General features: G+C 45.8%; 1 protein-coding gene across 1 annotated transcript in view; it reads left to right on the top strand.

The window, feature by feature from the left end:
• The first annotated feature begins 271 nt into the window (after nt 1-271).
• Nucleotides 272-13,294, top strand: part of SOCS2 (suppressor of cytokine signaling 2) — a 31,224-nt gene continuing 18,201 nt past the window's right edge. The window contains exon 1 of the mRNA XM_060165306.1: nt 272-288. The gene's annotated coding sequence lies outside the window, so the exon portion shown is untranslated. The remainder of the gene's footprint in view (nt 289-13,294) is intronic.

Raw genomic sequence — 13,294 nt, 5'->3', positions numbered from 1 at the left:
CTCTCTCCCAGGACATTTTAGATGGAAACAGAGTCCATTTGCAATGATGGCCAGGGTGGGGGGGGGGGGTTGCTTTGCTCTAAAAGGAGAATTTGTTAACTTAATAGTTCTTGAGCACTTTTTTTGGTGTATGTGCTAAAAATTTTGCTGAGATATTGGTTTGAGAGATTTTTCTAATTTAAAAGAGTTTTGTTCCTTCACTGTTTTGTTAGGTGAAGAGTTGGAAATATTTCTGCCTCATCAAACAGCCTCAATTCCAGAGAGACACCCAGACAGAACATCTGCCATGTAAGCCTTTTTCCTCCTCTTGCCCTCTAAAGTTGAGACTGGCAGCTGTGGGCGTTCTGGGAAGTGTTTGCCTTGTACATTTGAGCTCAAACAACTGGCTCATTGCCAGTCTGCACTCCAGATACTTAAATCTTAAATACTTAGTATTCTTCTGAAACTTAAATAGAAGATGCAACTTCACCAGATATAGACGAGTGCGCGCACGCGTGCGTGTGTGTGCGCGCGCGTGTGTGTGTAGGGGGGCAGCGGGGAGAGGCACAAAAAGAAAATCGACAAAAAGGTGTAGATTGGAAGCTATACTCTGAGCCAAGTGCTGCGCTTCAGTGGAATTAGGGGTCCACCTACAACAGGAATGTTTCAAAACAAAGATCAGGACAGAGCCAGCAAGGTCCAAGGTCACCCCTAGGGATACATGGATTCTGAAGCAAATTTCTCTGGGCTTCACTGACTGGGAAGACCCAGCTTTGGGAGGTGAAGGGAGGCATTATAATTTTGGAAACCCTCTTTAAGAAAAGAATACAATTTTAGGATGCAAATACTATAACAAGAAGACATGACAGTGCTTACGTCTACTAAGCCCCACTATGTGAATCCCCAAGCCAACTTTCCTTTAGCCAGATCCCAACATGTCCAAGGACTCTCCAAAGCTCCCTGACACGTGGGAAATTGTGATGGGAGGAATGTCAGAGAAGAAGGACGGAGGTCTTAACTGACTGCGGTTACAATGTCTTAATTTTGCAAATTTAACAAAAACACGTGCCCTTGTGAGCATTGTTGGACTTTTCCTAGGGCCTTTACAAGGTGGGGGCTTTGAAACTTGAACTTCATTAACTTTGAGATGAATCCCCTCTGACCCATGCCCCACCCTTAGCATTTTTCTGCAGATTACATCTGGAGGTGAGAAAGGTAGCAGATAGTGCCTTGTCCAGGGACCTTACTTTGCTACTTGGCTTGGCAATCATTGCTAGCTTTGCAGTTCCCTCCAGGAGGGCAAATGAAGAACTTGGGGCAAGTTTCTCAGGGAAGAGGGCTACACAAATGAAAAAAAACAAGGTTGACTTTTGGGTGGTCTAATGAACCTTAAGTTCTGGGGATTGGGAGTGAGCAGTTGGCAGAGGGATGATGGAGAGCACTCTTCCAACTCTAGGAATCCCTGAGGCAGCAACGGCAGAAACAGTGAGAGCATTAAGTGGGTGCAGGCACCGGATGGGTGGTTGTGGGGGACGTGTGGCAGAGAGAACTCTTGAATGAGATGTGAAGTCAAACCATTTAGGTCAATTAAAAATACGAGCTTACCAAACAGCACATATTTTATAAGAACACAGAAACAAAAGAATGCAAACTAAATACATTAGAAGGGGTGTCTGTGGGAGAGGGTTAAGAGTACGACTGGGGTTAAAAGGGAACATATTACTCACTTACCCAGTTCTTAAAAAACAAGAGAGGAGCCATGAAAACAATCAAATAAAACAAAACACTCCAGCAGCAATGGGAGAGCATCAGTTTTTTGTGAAACGGTGAGATTTCCAGTAATAACTCTGGGTGGGATCTGCATACAACAGTTTCAGACTCTCAGTAGTCCCAAGGTTGTGTAGCTTTGGGAAACAAGGGCTGCCCATGTATGAGAATAGAAGGGATATTTTAAAAAACTGCTTCATAGTTTTTTGGGGAAAATGATACATGATTTTGGTTTTCTTAAAAATGCAAACCATACAGGTTATTGAATGAATTTAATCCATGTAAAATACTTGAAAGAATGCCTGACACATAGTGTGCCCCCAATAAATGTTACAAAACTAACCTGAAATTCCACCACTCGTAGATAACTAGAATTAAGATTCTGGTAAACATCCTTTCCAGGAAATATAGCAGTTTACTTCTTCAATTGTATATAAATGAGATAAAACTCTACATGATGTTCTGTAATAAAATGAAACTCAGTCTCTATATACACACATCCTGTCGGTTCTGCTTCTCTGGAGAACCCTGACTAATACAGTTTGTTAGGTTGCCCAGCTCAAATGTTTATTGACTTTCTGTATTTATTTCTTTTCTTTTAACCTTTCCTTTCTTTCTCTCTCTCTCTCTTTCTCCCTCTTTCTTTCCTTCTTTCTTTCTTTCCTTCTTTCCTTTTCTTTCCCCTCCCTCCCTCCCTCCTTTCCTTCCTTCCTTCCTTCCTTCATTCTAAAAATTATATCCTAGCCCTGTGTCTGGATCTTTTTCAGCCCCTCTGCTTATGCCTGACATGAGGCAACGTGACCTCGGAATCCCCCAAAGTGAGGGGCTCTAACCTATAATCCCTGGGTTTTTTGGGGAGTGAGGAGCCTTTTTGACTAGGGAGTTGTACTTAAAGTGAGATTATAGAAATAAATAGGTCGAATAAATAAAGCCAAGTAATTGAGAATTACTGGCTTTAGTTAAGGGAACTTACTTTAACAACCAGTTCCTCCTTCATTTATCAGTTTACAGCTGAATGTAGAATTTCCTGTTGTTTCTTTCCCCCCCACCCCCCGCCCCGGTAGTGGTTGATGTCATCACTGCCACCTAAAAGAACAATTTTTTACAGTGATGAAGGTTCTGTGATGTCATTGGGATTACAAAAGCTGGCAAGGAAATCTGCTATCAGCACTTATCACCGGAAATTACAAAGGAAATTAATTGTAAGCTTTCTAAGAAAGGACTGTTCAGTGAAACTAAACTTTTTTTTTTTTCTTAATTTATTATACAATGAGTCTTTCCTCTCTCTACAGAGAGAATGCCCTACAACTTCAGGAGACTAAATAAACAGGGTTTGTGTAAGAGATAGATTGTCCTACTTTGTGAGTGCTTGATTGGCTAAGTATCTGTGCCAAAATGGTAACTATCTTCTTACGGGTGGTTTGGTGATGGACCGTTTTTAAAGCAATCAGTCCTTGCCTGAGGAAGCTTTGAAATTTCCCCCTTTCTGTATCTTAGGTCAGATCTCCTAAGCAGGGTTCCCCTGCCCCCGCCCCTCCCGCCCACCCCCCACCCCAAGCCGTTAGAATGGAATTAGCATGTGTTTGTTTCCTGTGGCTGCTGTAACCAATTACCACAAACCGGTGGCTTAAAACAAGAAGAAATTTATTTTCTTACAGTTCTGGGGGCCAGAAGTTCAAAATCAAGGTGTCAGGAGGGTTGGATTGGATCACACCTGAACAACACTGAGCAGGGAGAAGCAGTTGCTGCAAGTAAGGGCAATACTGTCACCAGAAGGAAGGGAGCACATGCAGCTGGGCAGCTTCAAACACCAGGCCAAGGGTGCAGGGAGAAAGGCAGGGAGTTCAGTTCAGACATGCTGAGTTGTGGCGTGGCTGGTGAGGCACCCAAGTGGTGATGCCCGTCCATTGGATTTGGTAGCAGGCGCACCGTGTTTGCCTTCAGGGAGAATGCTTTCAGTGGCATGTAAGGCAGGGGGACTATGGAAGGGAGGTGAAGAATGAATGGGATTGAGGAAAGCTGAGATGGGGGTGGTCAGAAGCCAAAGAGAATGAGGATCTTTTGCACTGAGGACAGGCTTTCAGGGCCCAAGGCGATGCCTAGAGCAGTAGTTGTCGAAGGCTGGTACCCAAACCTGCAGCAGCAGGCACCCGGTAACTTACCAGGAAAGCAAGGGACCTACCCGAGACTTAACTGAATCAAAAACCATAGGCTAGAGCCCAGAAATCAGTGTTTAACAAGCTCCCAGGTGATTCTGATGTAGGCTGAAGTCTGAGAACTAGGCCCTAGGAGGCAGGAGAAACAAGCTTTGATAGAGCTGGTGGTGCCATCTGTCATCAGGGAGGCATCTGGGCGGGTTGTGAACATGTTGAGTCCGGCTGGGCTGGCTGGAAGCAGAAAGTCTGGCCTGGCGGGGGCGGGGGTGGTATTGGACCTAAGGGCATGAATTTCTGTAAAGCAAGCAAATGAGGAAAGGGACTGACTGGTTCCTTCCCAGGGCAGGATCCCTGCTGCTTGAGTATGAAATACACCTGTTTTGATCTTTGGAGCAGACCATCAATTCTACATCTTTCCACTCCTCTGAGCAACATAGTAGTGAGCGGATCTCTTGAAGCAGGAGCCTGGTGTTTGGCTGAAGCTGTCACAAAGTGGCATTTCTCACAGTATTTGCAGAGCCCCTGGGAAATGTTAACCAGAAACTCGGTCTGCTCTTTGACTTCAGTCTTTATGGTTGAAAACCTTTCTAAAATGGATATTTTTGTCACTTCAGAGACTAGGATAATATCCAGAGTAGCAAAGTTGTGAAAGATTTATTATCTTTCACAGATAAAGATAAAGCAGAGTGGCTTTAAGATGAGCTCTCAAATAGTGACACTCTTACTCACTTGTGTTCTGATTTGCCTTCTTGAGAGGAAAGGATTGGGATGGAAGGAGTTCCTGCTGGGTGCTGGGACTTGCTTGTGACCTTCGGCATACATGATCTATGACACACTCTGTTATGAATGTCTCTATCGGATTTCCCTTTAATGGCTATCATGAAAGTCATCTGTCCAGTGGCAGATAGCAGGAAGGTTGGCACAGTGTAAACCTGATGAGAGCAGGGCTGGTTAGTTCTTGGTTTTCTCTCTAAAACTTAGAATTATAACAGCACCCAGTAAACATGTGGAATGAATAAAAATACATGGTAATTATGGGGCTTCCCTGGTGGCGCAGTGGTTGGGAGTCCGCCTGCCGATGCAGGGGACGCGGGTTCATGCCCCGGTCCGGGAGGATCCCACGTGCCGCGGAGCGGCTGGGCCCGTGAGCCATGGCCGCTGAGCCTGCGCGTCCGGAGCCTGTGCTCCACAACGGGAGAGCCCACAGCGGTGAGAGGCCTGCGTACCGCAAAAAAAAAAAGCGGGATGTGGGCGTAGGGGCTGTTTGCCAGGAAATCCAGTAAAAGTCCCAAGCCTGCGCTGTGAGCCAGGGTTGTTGGGTTGGATAAACCCAGAATATATGACCCAGGAGTGAAAAGGAGAGTTTCGCTGTGCCACGTAGAGTAATGCTCTCAACCCCACTCCAAAGAGGTCTATATCTCAATCTGGAAGGAACTGTGAATAGGTTACATGGCAAAGAGGAATTAAGGTTGCCAATCAGCTGACCTTAAACTAGTGAGATTATCCAGGTAAACCCAATATAATCACCAGCATTCTTAAAAGTGGAAGAAGGGGGCAGAAGAGGGACAACCAGAGAGATGGTAGCATGAGAAGGACTTGGCCTGATGTTGCCGGCTTTGAAGATGGAGGAATGAGGCCATGAGCCATGGTATGTGGGTAGTCTCTAGAAACTGGAAAACGCAGAGGAACAGATTCTTCCCAAGGGCTTCCAGGAGGACCCAGCCCTGCTGATACCTTGACTTTAGCTCAGTGAGACCTATTTTTGATTTCCAACCTCCAGAAGTAAGTAAATAAGATGATAATTTTGTATTATTTTCAGCCACTAAATTTATGGTGGTTTGTTACAGCAATGATAGAAAACTAGTACATTCCCCAACAGGAAAATTTTAGAGCACTCCTACTAAAACAAGGGGGAAATACTGGGCAAGCAAACAGACCAGACAGATGGGTGCTGTAGACTAGATCTCTGAGATCTCTTGTTCTATGGCTCCCTGGATATTTTCCTAGGGGAGACAGAATATACTATACAAAGTGTTGTCAATAGTAGCATGCACATGTTCCAGAAAACCAAAGCTCACGGCACCTGCCAGCAAGAGCAGAAAAGCCAGAGAGTGTTGCTCTGAAGGCACTCCACCTAGCCTGGAAACCTGGTTCCCTCACCCATCAGCTGAGGTACTGTAGGCACGTTAACCTCTATGTGCCTTAGTAAAAGAGGATGATAAATATGTATCTGATGGAGTTTTTATGAGATTTAACCATGTTAATACATAAAATTAATAATCATGACTGGCATGTGGTTAAGGCTCAGTAAATGTTAATGGTTGCTGTTATGACTAGGCAGTATGTATAGAGGTTAGTAACCCTGGATCTGGAGCCAAACTCCCTGGGGTCAAAGCCAGCTCTGTCACTTACATCATCTATGCTGGGGCAAGCTATTTAACATCTACGAGGCCTAGTTTTTTCATGTGTAAAATGGGGATATTAAAGGTACTCACAGTTGTGATGGGGATTAATCAATTAATACACGTAGAGTCCTAGAACAATGTCTGATACATCCAGTAAAGGTCATCTGTCGTTGTCATCATCATCATCGTCATCAGTATTATGGGACCACTGTCACTCTAGATGATTAACAACTAAACAACCCCCATCATGAATTCAGTAGCATCTCATGTGATCATCCACACCTTTTAGATTAAGGAGAACCATGGTTCCCAGACTGTGGGAGTTACAGGGAGCAGCACCATCTTTCTTATCAGGAAATCAAATCATAGTAGCACCTAGGTAAGATGCATGCGAAAGGAAAGTGAAAAAATTAGTCATCAGAAACACCAGTAAGGAAAGACTCTTAGATAAGAGAGAGCCTACCTACTTCTCTTTTTTCCTCTACTCTGCAATTATGCAGGGCTGTACTTCCCTGTTGCTTTTGATTCAATGTTTTTACACTTTGTAACATAGTAAGAACATTAGGTTAAGGAACCTTGCCACTTTCTTATTCAGAGCAGTCCTCTCCACAATGCCAAGCATTCTCACTTCGGTAGATAATGACAAGAAATACGACACCCCATTAGTAAACAGGCAAATCATTTTGTGGCAACAGCCGATTTAATCAAAACATTCTGGTTTTTCCCTCATCTGAACCCACACAAGGAATGAACCAATCCAATGGGAAAAAATATTTGTTTTATCTTTACCACATTTATTTACTCTTAGGGACTGTTTAACTTCATCGGGCAGAGAAGTTGGAAAGAACAAAAATACTCGAGGCACTGAACAGCCTTCTCTATCTCCGGCACCAGACGGGAATGGCCTGGAGGTATTTCCACAGGGACGTGTTTTTGAGCTTTTTCTTGAAATCCTTTGCCCTCTTCTTCACAGGGGAGAACTAACCTATTTGTGCACCACGTTTTGGGGGGTAGGGTGCAGAATGGGAATTGAAGGATAAATCAGTCGTTTAACAATCCTGCCCATCCATGCAAATGATTTCAAAATATGAAATACTCATTCCAGAAAATTTATTATGCAAGGTATTGTGTAGGTGTTACAGAAAGACAAAGGTAAATTACACATGGATCAAATCTCAAGGAACTCCCTGTCAAAGAAGTCATGTAAAAGACACACAGATAACTGTGGGGTGTAGAAAGCTATGGGTGTGTTTTAGGTTGGATTCCTGGAAGTACAGCTAGAGCAGGGCTTGTGGGCTTTATTGAGAGAGGGATCTGGGGTGAAAACTTTGAGGCTGTGAGCCGAGAAGGACAGAGCAGGAGAGAAGCTAGGCAAAGAGGTGGGTGTAGCTGGAGCCTGATCCCATGAGGAGCTCTAAAGGATGATTTGTGCCTGTGGTATAATGAAAAATATATATCTGGTCTTTGTCCCTGATTTTGGAGTACAGAGCTCCTAAAACCCTTACAAGTTATCTTCTGTATGCTAATGAGGTGAGTCCTGTGGAGGCCCCAGATCGTCTCAGGATGGGAGCTGGTCACAAGAAAAGCCAGCTATATGATTAGAGGGTTGGAACTCTCAGCCCCATTTCCCAACTTCTGGGGAGGGCAGAGGGGCTGGAGATTGAGGTCAGTTCCCCGATGGCCAATGACTTAATCAATCATGCCTGCATAATGAAACCTCCATAAAACCCCTAAACAATGGGATTCAGAGAGTTTCTTTTTTTTTAATTGAAGTATAGTTGATTTACAATGTTAATTTCTGCTGTAGAGCAAAGCGATTCAGAAATATATATCTATATACGTAGATATATATACATAGATATACATATATACATTCTTTTTTTAAAATATTCTTTTCCATTATGGTTTATGACAGGATATTGACTATAGTTCCCTGTGCTATACGGTAGGACCTTGTTGTTTATCCATTCTATATATTAAAAGCTTACATCTGCTGACCCCAAACTCCCACTCCATCTCTCCCCCAACCCCCTCCCCTTTGGCAACCACATGTCTGTTCTCTGTGTGAGTCTGTTTCTGTTTCATAGATAAGTTCATTTGTGTCACAGTTTAGATTCCATATATAAGTGATATCATATGGTATTTGTCTTTCTCTTTCTGACTTATTTTACTTAGTATGATAATCTCTAGTTCCATCCCTGTTGCTGCAAATGGTATTATTTTGTTCTTTTTTATGGCTGAGTGGTATTCCATTGTATATATTATTACATCTTCTTTATCCATTCATCTGTCGATGGACGTTTAGTTTGCTTCCATGTCTTGGGTATTGTGAATAGTGCTGCTGTGAACATTGGGGTGCATGTATCTTTTCAAGTTATAGTTTTGTCTGGATATATGCCCAGGAGTGGGATTGCTGGATCATATGGTAATTCTAGTTTCTGAGTTGGTGAACACATCCATGTGCTGGGGGGGTGGCTCACCCCAACTCCATAGTGCAGAAGCGCCTGTGCTTGGGACCCTTCTGGAACTTGCCCTATGTACTTCTTCATCTGGCTGTTCATCTGTATTCTTTGTAGTTAATTACAACATAAGTGGAGCACTTTCTGGAGTCATTCATTTTTCTGAGTCATTCCAGTGAATTATCAAACTTGAGGGGGCATCATAGGAACCCCTGAATTTGTAATCAGTTGGGCAGAAGTGTGGGTCTCCTGGGGATCCCACTTCTGACTGGCATCTGAAGTGGGGGGCCGTCTGGCGGGACTGAGCCTTTTACATTGTGGGATCCAATGCCAGCTAACTCCAAGTAAATAGCGTTAGAATTTAACTGAGTGGTTGGATACCCAGTTGCTGTTGGAGAATTGGTTGGTGTCAGGAAGAACCATACATTTTGTGTTAGAAGTGGTGTCAGAAAACAACATGTAGTACCACAAAGGGGAAAAGCTGTTGTACACTGTATCAGCTAGCCATTGGCTGTGGGCTGCCCCTGGGGATAGAATAACCTCCCAAACATTTCTGGGCAAGGTGGCTCCCATGAGTCAAGGGCAAACTCTCCAGAGTAGGAGGCAGCTGTAAGCCTGTAGCAGTTGACACAGCAGCTGTGGGATGCCCACATCTGCCTGGCAAAAGCATCTGGACAGGACACAACAGCACTGATTACAAGGTCGCATTCAGAGGAGGATAGGAAAGTGTTGAGGGGAGTTCCAGTGAGAAGTGAACTGAGCCATTGAAATCAGCAGGAGAGAGGTCATTCAAATGGAGATTCTTCCAAAGGAAGTAAAACAAATACCTCAGAACAGTCATCGAGGAAGCTCCTGCCTGAAGATTCCAGTAGGACATAGGTGATTGTATCAGCCAGGGTTCTCCAGAGAAACAGTACCAATAAGGGCAAGTAACTTGCTAAGGGTCACTCAGCAAAGGAGTGGGGTTCCTGCCCAATCCATGACTCCCACTGCTGCTGCTCCCCACACCATGCCACCGCCTCCTCCTTCACGCTTTCTCCTTAGCTTCCCTATGACTCAGTGGTTCTCAAACTTCAGTGTGCATCAGAGTCACCTGGGGTGCTTCTTCAACCAGACTGCTGGGCCTGGCCATAAGAGTTTTGATTCAGGTGGTCTGGACCCAGGCAGAGAGACAGCTGCAAAATTCACTGTGTCCAGTGCAAAAAGAAAATGCAGGGCCCTGTCCTGGGGGGGAGTCCATCTCCCCTTCCCACAGGCCCACGGCCCCGGTCCACCCTTAACAGATACCCTCGCCTATTCCCAAGGAAATGCAACCTCCACACCAGGATACACTCAGTACCCGGATCAGGGCCGGCGAGAGGCCCCTGAAAAGTCACTGTGGTACTGCCCACCTGGGATGGGGACAGCACCACCTTGCCCTGACCTGAGCACCGAGGGGGCGAGGGGTGCGTGTCCCACCCCTCCCCTCCCTGTGTCTGTAATCAGGGCCCAGCCTGGGGCAGAGGACAATGGCAAATGCAAGCCTCCCCTCATCACTGCCACTTGGCTACCCACCCCCCTTCCCTGAGTGGAGGGAGGCAGGGTCCTGGGGCAGGGAGGGTGGAGGCAGAGGGCCTAGAACCCGGGCAGGGAAGCGCTGGGAGGCTCCAAGGTCCTGAACCATTGTCCGAGCTGACTTCACTTAGGAAACACTCAAAGATAAAATTAAACTTCAACTGCCGGGCTCTTCTGAACCCGTGGCTGTGTGTAGCTACACTGGTTGCACGCCATGAATCCCGCTCTGGCCACAGGGGATATTTGCATTTCTAGCAAGTTCCTAGGCATTTCTGAGAACCGTGTAATCATTCTTTTTTTTTTTTTTTAAGTGAGGCAAAATGTTGCTGCATGCTGTGGCTTTCCTTCCCTTCTCTGTAAAATGATGACACTTCTGCCTCACTGGATTGGGGGAGAGGACACAGGGGAGCAGGCTTAGCACAGAGTTGAGAACACAGGCCACACTCTAGCATAATGATGTCAGCAACAACGACACTAGTAGTAATGATCACTACTGTCATCACTACCTCTACTTTTGTGCAGGCTATTGTGTCTAATGCTTTTATCTGTCGTTTCCCGCTTATTTCCTCTCCGCTGTCTGTGACCTCAATTTTGAGAAGGAACTGAAAAGTACAGGGGAGGGCTTGGGGTGGGAGTGGGGAGGGACACCTCTGGCCAAAGCCAGCTGTGGCAGGAAGCCACGTCGAGAGGAAATGTGTAAGGATGCTGCCATTTGCCTTAACAAATATCAACCTTGGATCCTCTGAAATTGGCACTAGAGGGAGAAGCTAAGTGTGAGGAGGCGTGGGTGGACCGCTGCACCCCATGTTCCCCTGGGGACTGAGCTTCTGCTCTGTAAAGGACATATGAATATCTTTAGGGAGGAGACAGCTCCAGGTGGTATTCAGAAAAGGACAAGATACAGTCCTGGGGATGGAGATGCAGTTCTCACTGCCACCCCTCCTGTCCCTTCAGGTGTGAGTGGAGAGGGGCCGCTTTCCCATCAGCATCTAGACCAGGTTAAGACGTCCAGAAGCACAAGACTGCAGCAATTCTGTTTCATTTCCACAAGGCTTTATTAAAGTCAGGCTTACGGGGCCTTGCTTGCTCTCCAAGGCTTGCCCCATCCCATCCCCTGTAGAAAGAATACACTGTTCTCAAATTCTAGTGCGGGGAGACTAAGGCCCAGAGAGAGAATGAGACTGAGTGCCTCTGCAATGGGTCTCAACCTTGGAATCTTCCTAGGAACTAAAAAACACCAGTGCTTAGGGCCTACCCCAGGGGTTCTGATTTAATTCATTTGGGGGGCATTCTAGGCACTGGTGTCTAAAAAAACCTCCACTGGTGTAACAACTGTGTATGGAGGTTGAAAACCACTGCTGTACAGCTCACTCAGCTCTGGGTGGCTCTGGGGACCCTTCCATGCAGAATGAGCCACCCAATCAGGGGCACATCCATTATTCACAATGGTGTGTCCTTGCCTGAGTGGCTATCCAGGAAGTCCTCAGGACACACAACATGCACACAAGAGAGGGCCACTATAAGGCCAGATGAGGATGGGGTGTGGAATCATTTTAAGGGGAAGTGGGAGGGTCACTGGGTCACAAGTCACCACAGGGTGAAAAATCAAGAGGAGGGATCCTAGGGTTGTGTCTAGAGTATGTCCCCTGGAAATAAAGTGAATGATATAGAAAATCTTCCTCTTGCTGTTCTGATTGGCAGGAACCCCTTCCTCACGGCCTTAGAGCAGCTGTGCTGGAGGGTGTTTTCACCACTGTGTCCTGAGACCTAAGCCTGGGGTAGGTGCCGGATGTTTATGAGAATTTTGCCTGGTCTGCCCTCTCCTCTTTGCCAGATACAAGCTGCCAACTTGAGTACAATCTCCTCACCTGAAATCAATTCTACAAACATTTATGGAACATCTTTTCTCTGACGGCAGCACACGAGGAACTAGGGAGCACACGATAAATAGCTGTTGTCATTGTTGATTAATACTCTTTTTAGAATGTTGACCTCAAGCAAGTTAACTTGCCTCGCAATATTTTAGTTTCCTAACCTGAAAACGTGATAATAATAGGGCTTACCTTGAAAGGTTGTCTGAGGTCTAAATGAGTTAACACATCAGAACACTTAGAAGGATGCCTGGCCTATATTAAGTACTTAACAAGCATTAGCCAGTGTTATTATGATGATTAATATTAATGTTACTAACTGGGGCTACCACAGTGAATAAGACAGGCATAGTCTTTGGTCTTATGAAACTTACAGGCAAATGGAGAAAACAAGCAATTATAATAGAGTGGTGGGTGTTAACATAGCCAGAAGTAGAGGTGCTGTAGGAACATTCAGGAGGGGCCCCGTACCAGGCTTGGGGGAATATTGAAGTTTTCTTAAGGGAAGCAATGGCTTGGCTGAGACCTGAAGAATGATTAAGAGATTTGCAGGTACGGGAAGGACTGTGATGAGGGGAGAGGCAGAATGATCTTCCAGGCAGAGGGAGTAGCAATGTCAGCAGGTGAGAGAGGACTGGCTCAGCAGAGAAGAGGAGGACACAGGAGCAGGTCCTTCAGGCCTGGGAAGCACGCTAAGGAATTTGGACTTGATCAAAAATGGATGGGGCTTCCCTGGTAGCGCAGTGGTTGAGAGTCCGCCTGCCGATGCAGGGGAAGTGAGTTCGTGCCCCGGTCCGGGAGAATCCCACATGCCGCGAAGCGGCTGGGCCTGTGAGCCATGGCCACTGAGCCTGCGCGTCCGGAGCCTGTGCTCCGCAATGGGAGGGGCCACAACAGTGAGAGGCCCGCGTACCGCAAAAAAAATGGAGAAGACACAGGTCCTGCTCTTGAGTAGCTGCCAGTTCCGCAGGACAGATGGACATAAAATAGATACTTTATTATTTTTATTCGTTATTTAATATAATGTGAGACTAGAGAGGAAGGGCCTGTGGCAGAGAAGGAAGGGTTTATAGAAAAAAACCAAGATGAAACGCCCAGATCGG

Source organism: Lagenorhynchus albirostris, chromosome 11 (genome assembly GCF_949774975.1).
Source record: "Lagenorhynchus albirostris chromosome 11, mLagAlb1.1, whole genome shotgun sequence".
Lineage (NCBI taxonomy): Eukaryota > Metazoa > Chordata > Mammalia > Artiodactyla > Delphinidae > Lagenorhynchus > Lagenorhynchus albirostris.
This window is presented reverse-complemented; position numbering and strand designations above follow the sequence as displayed.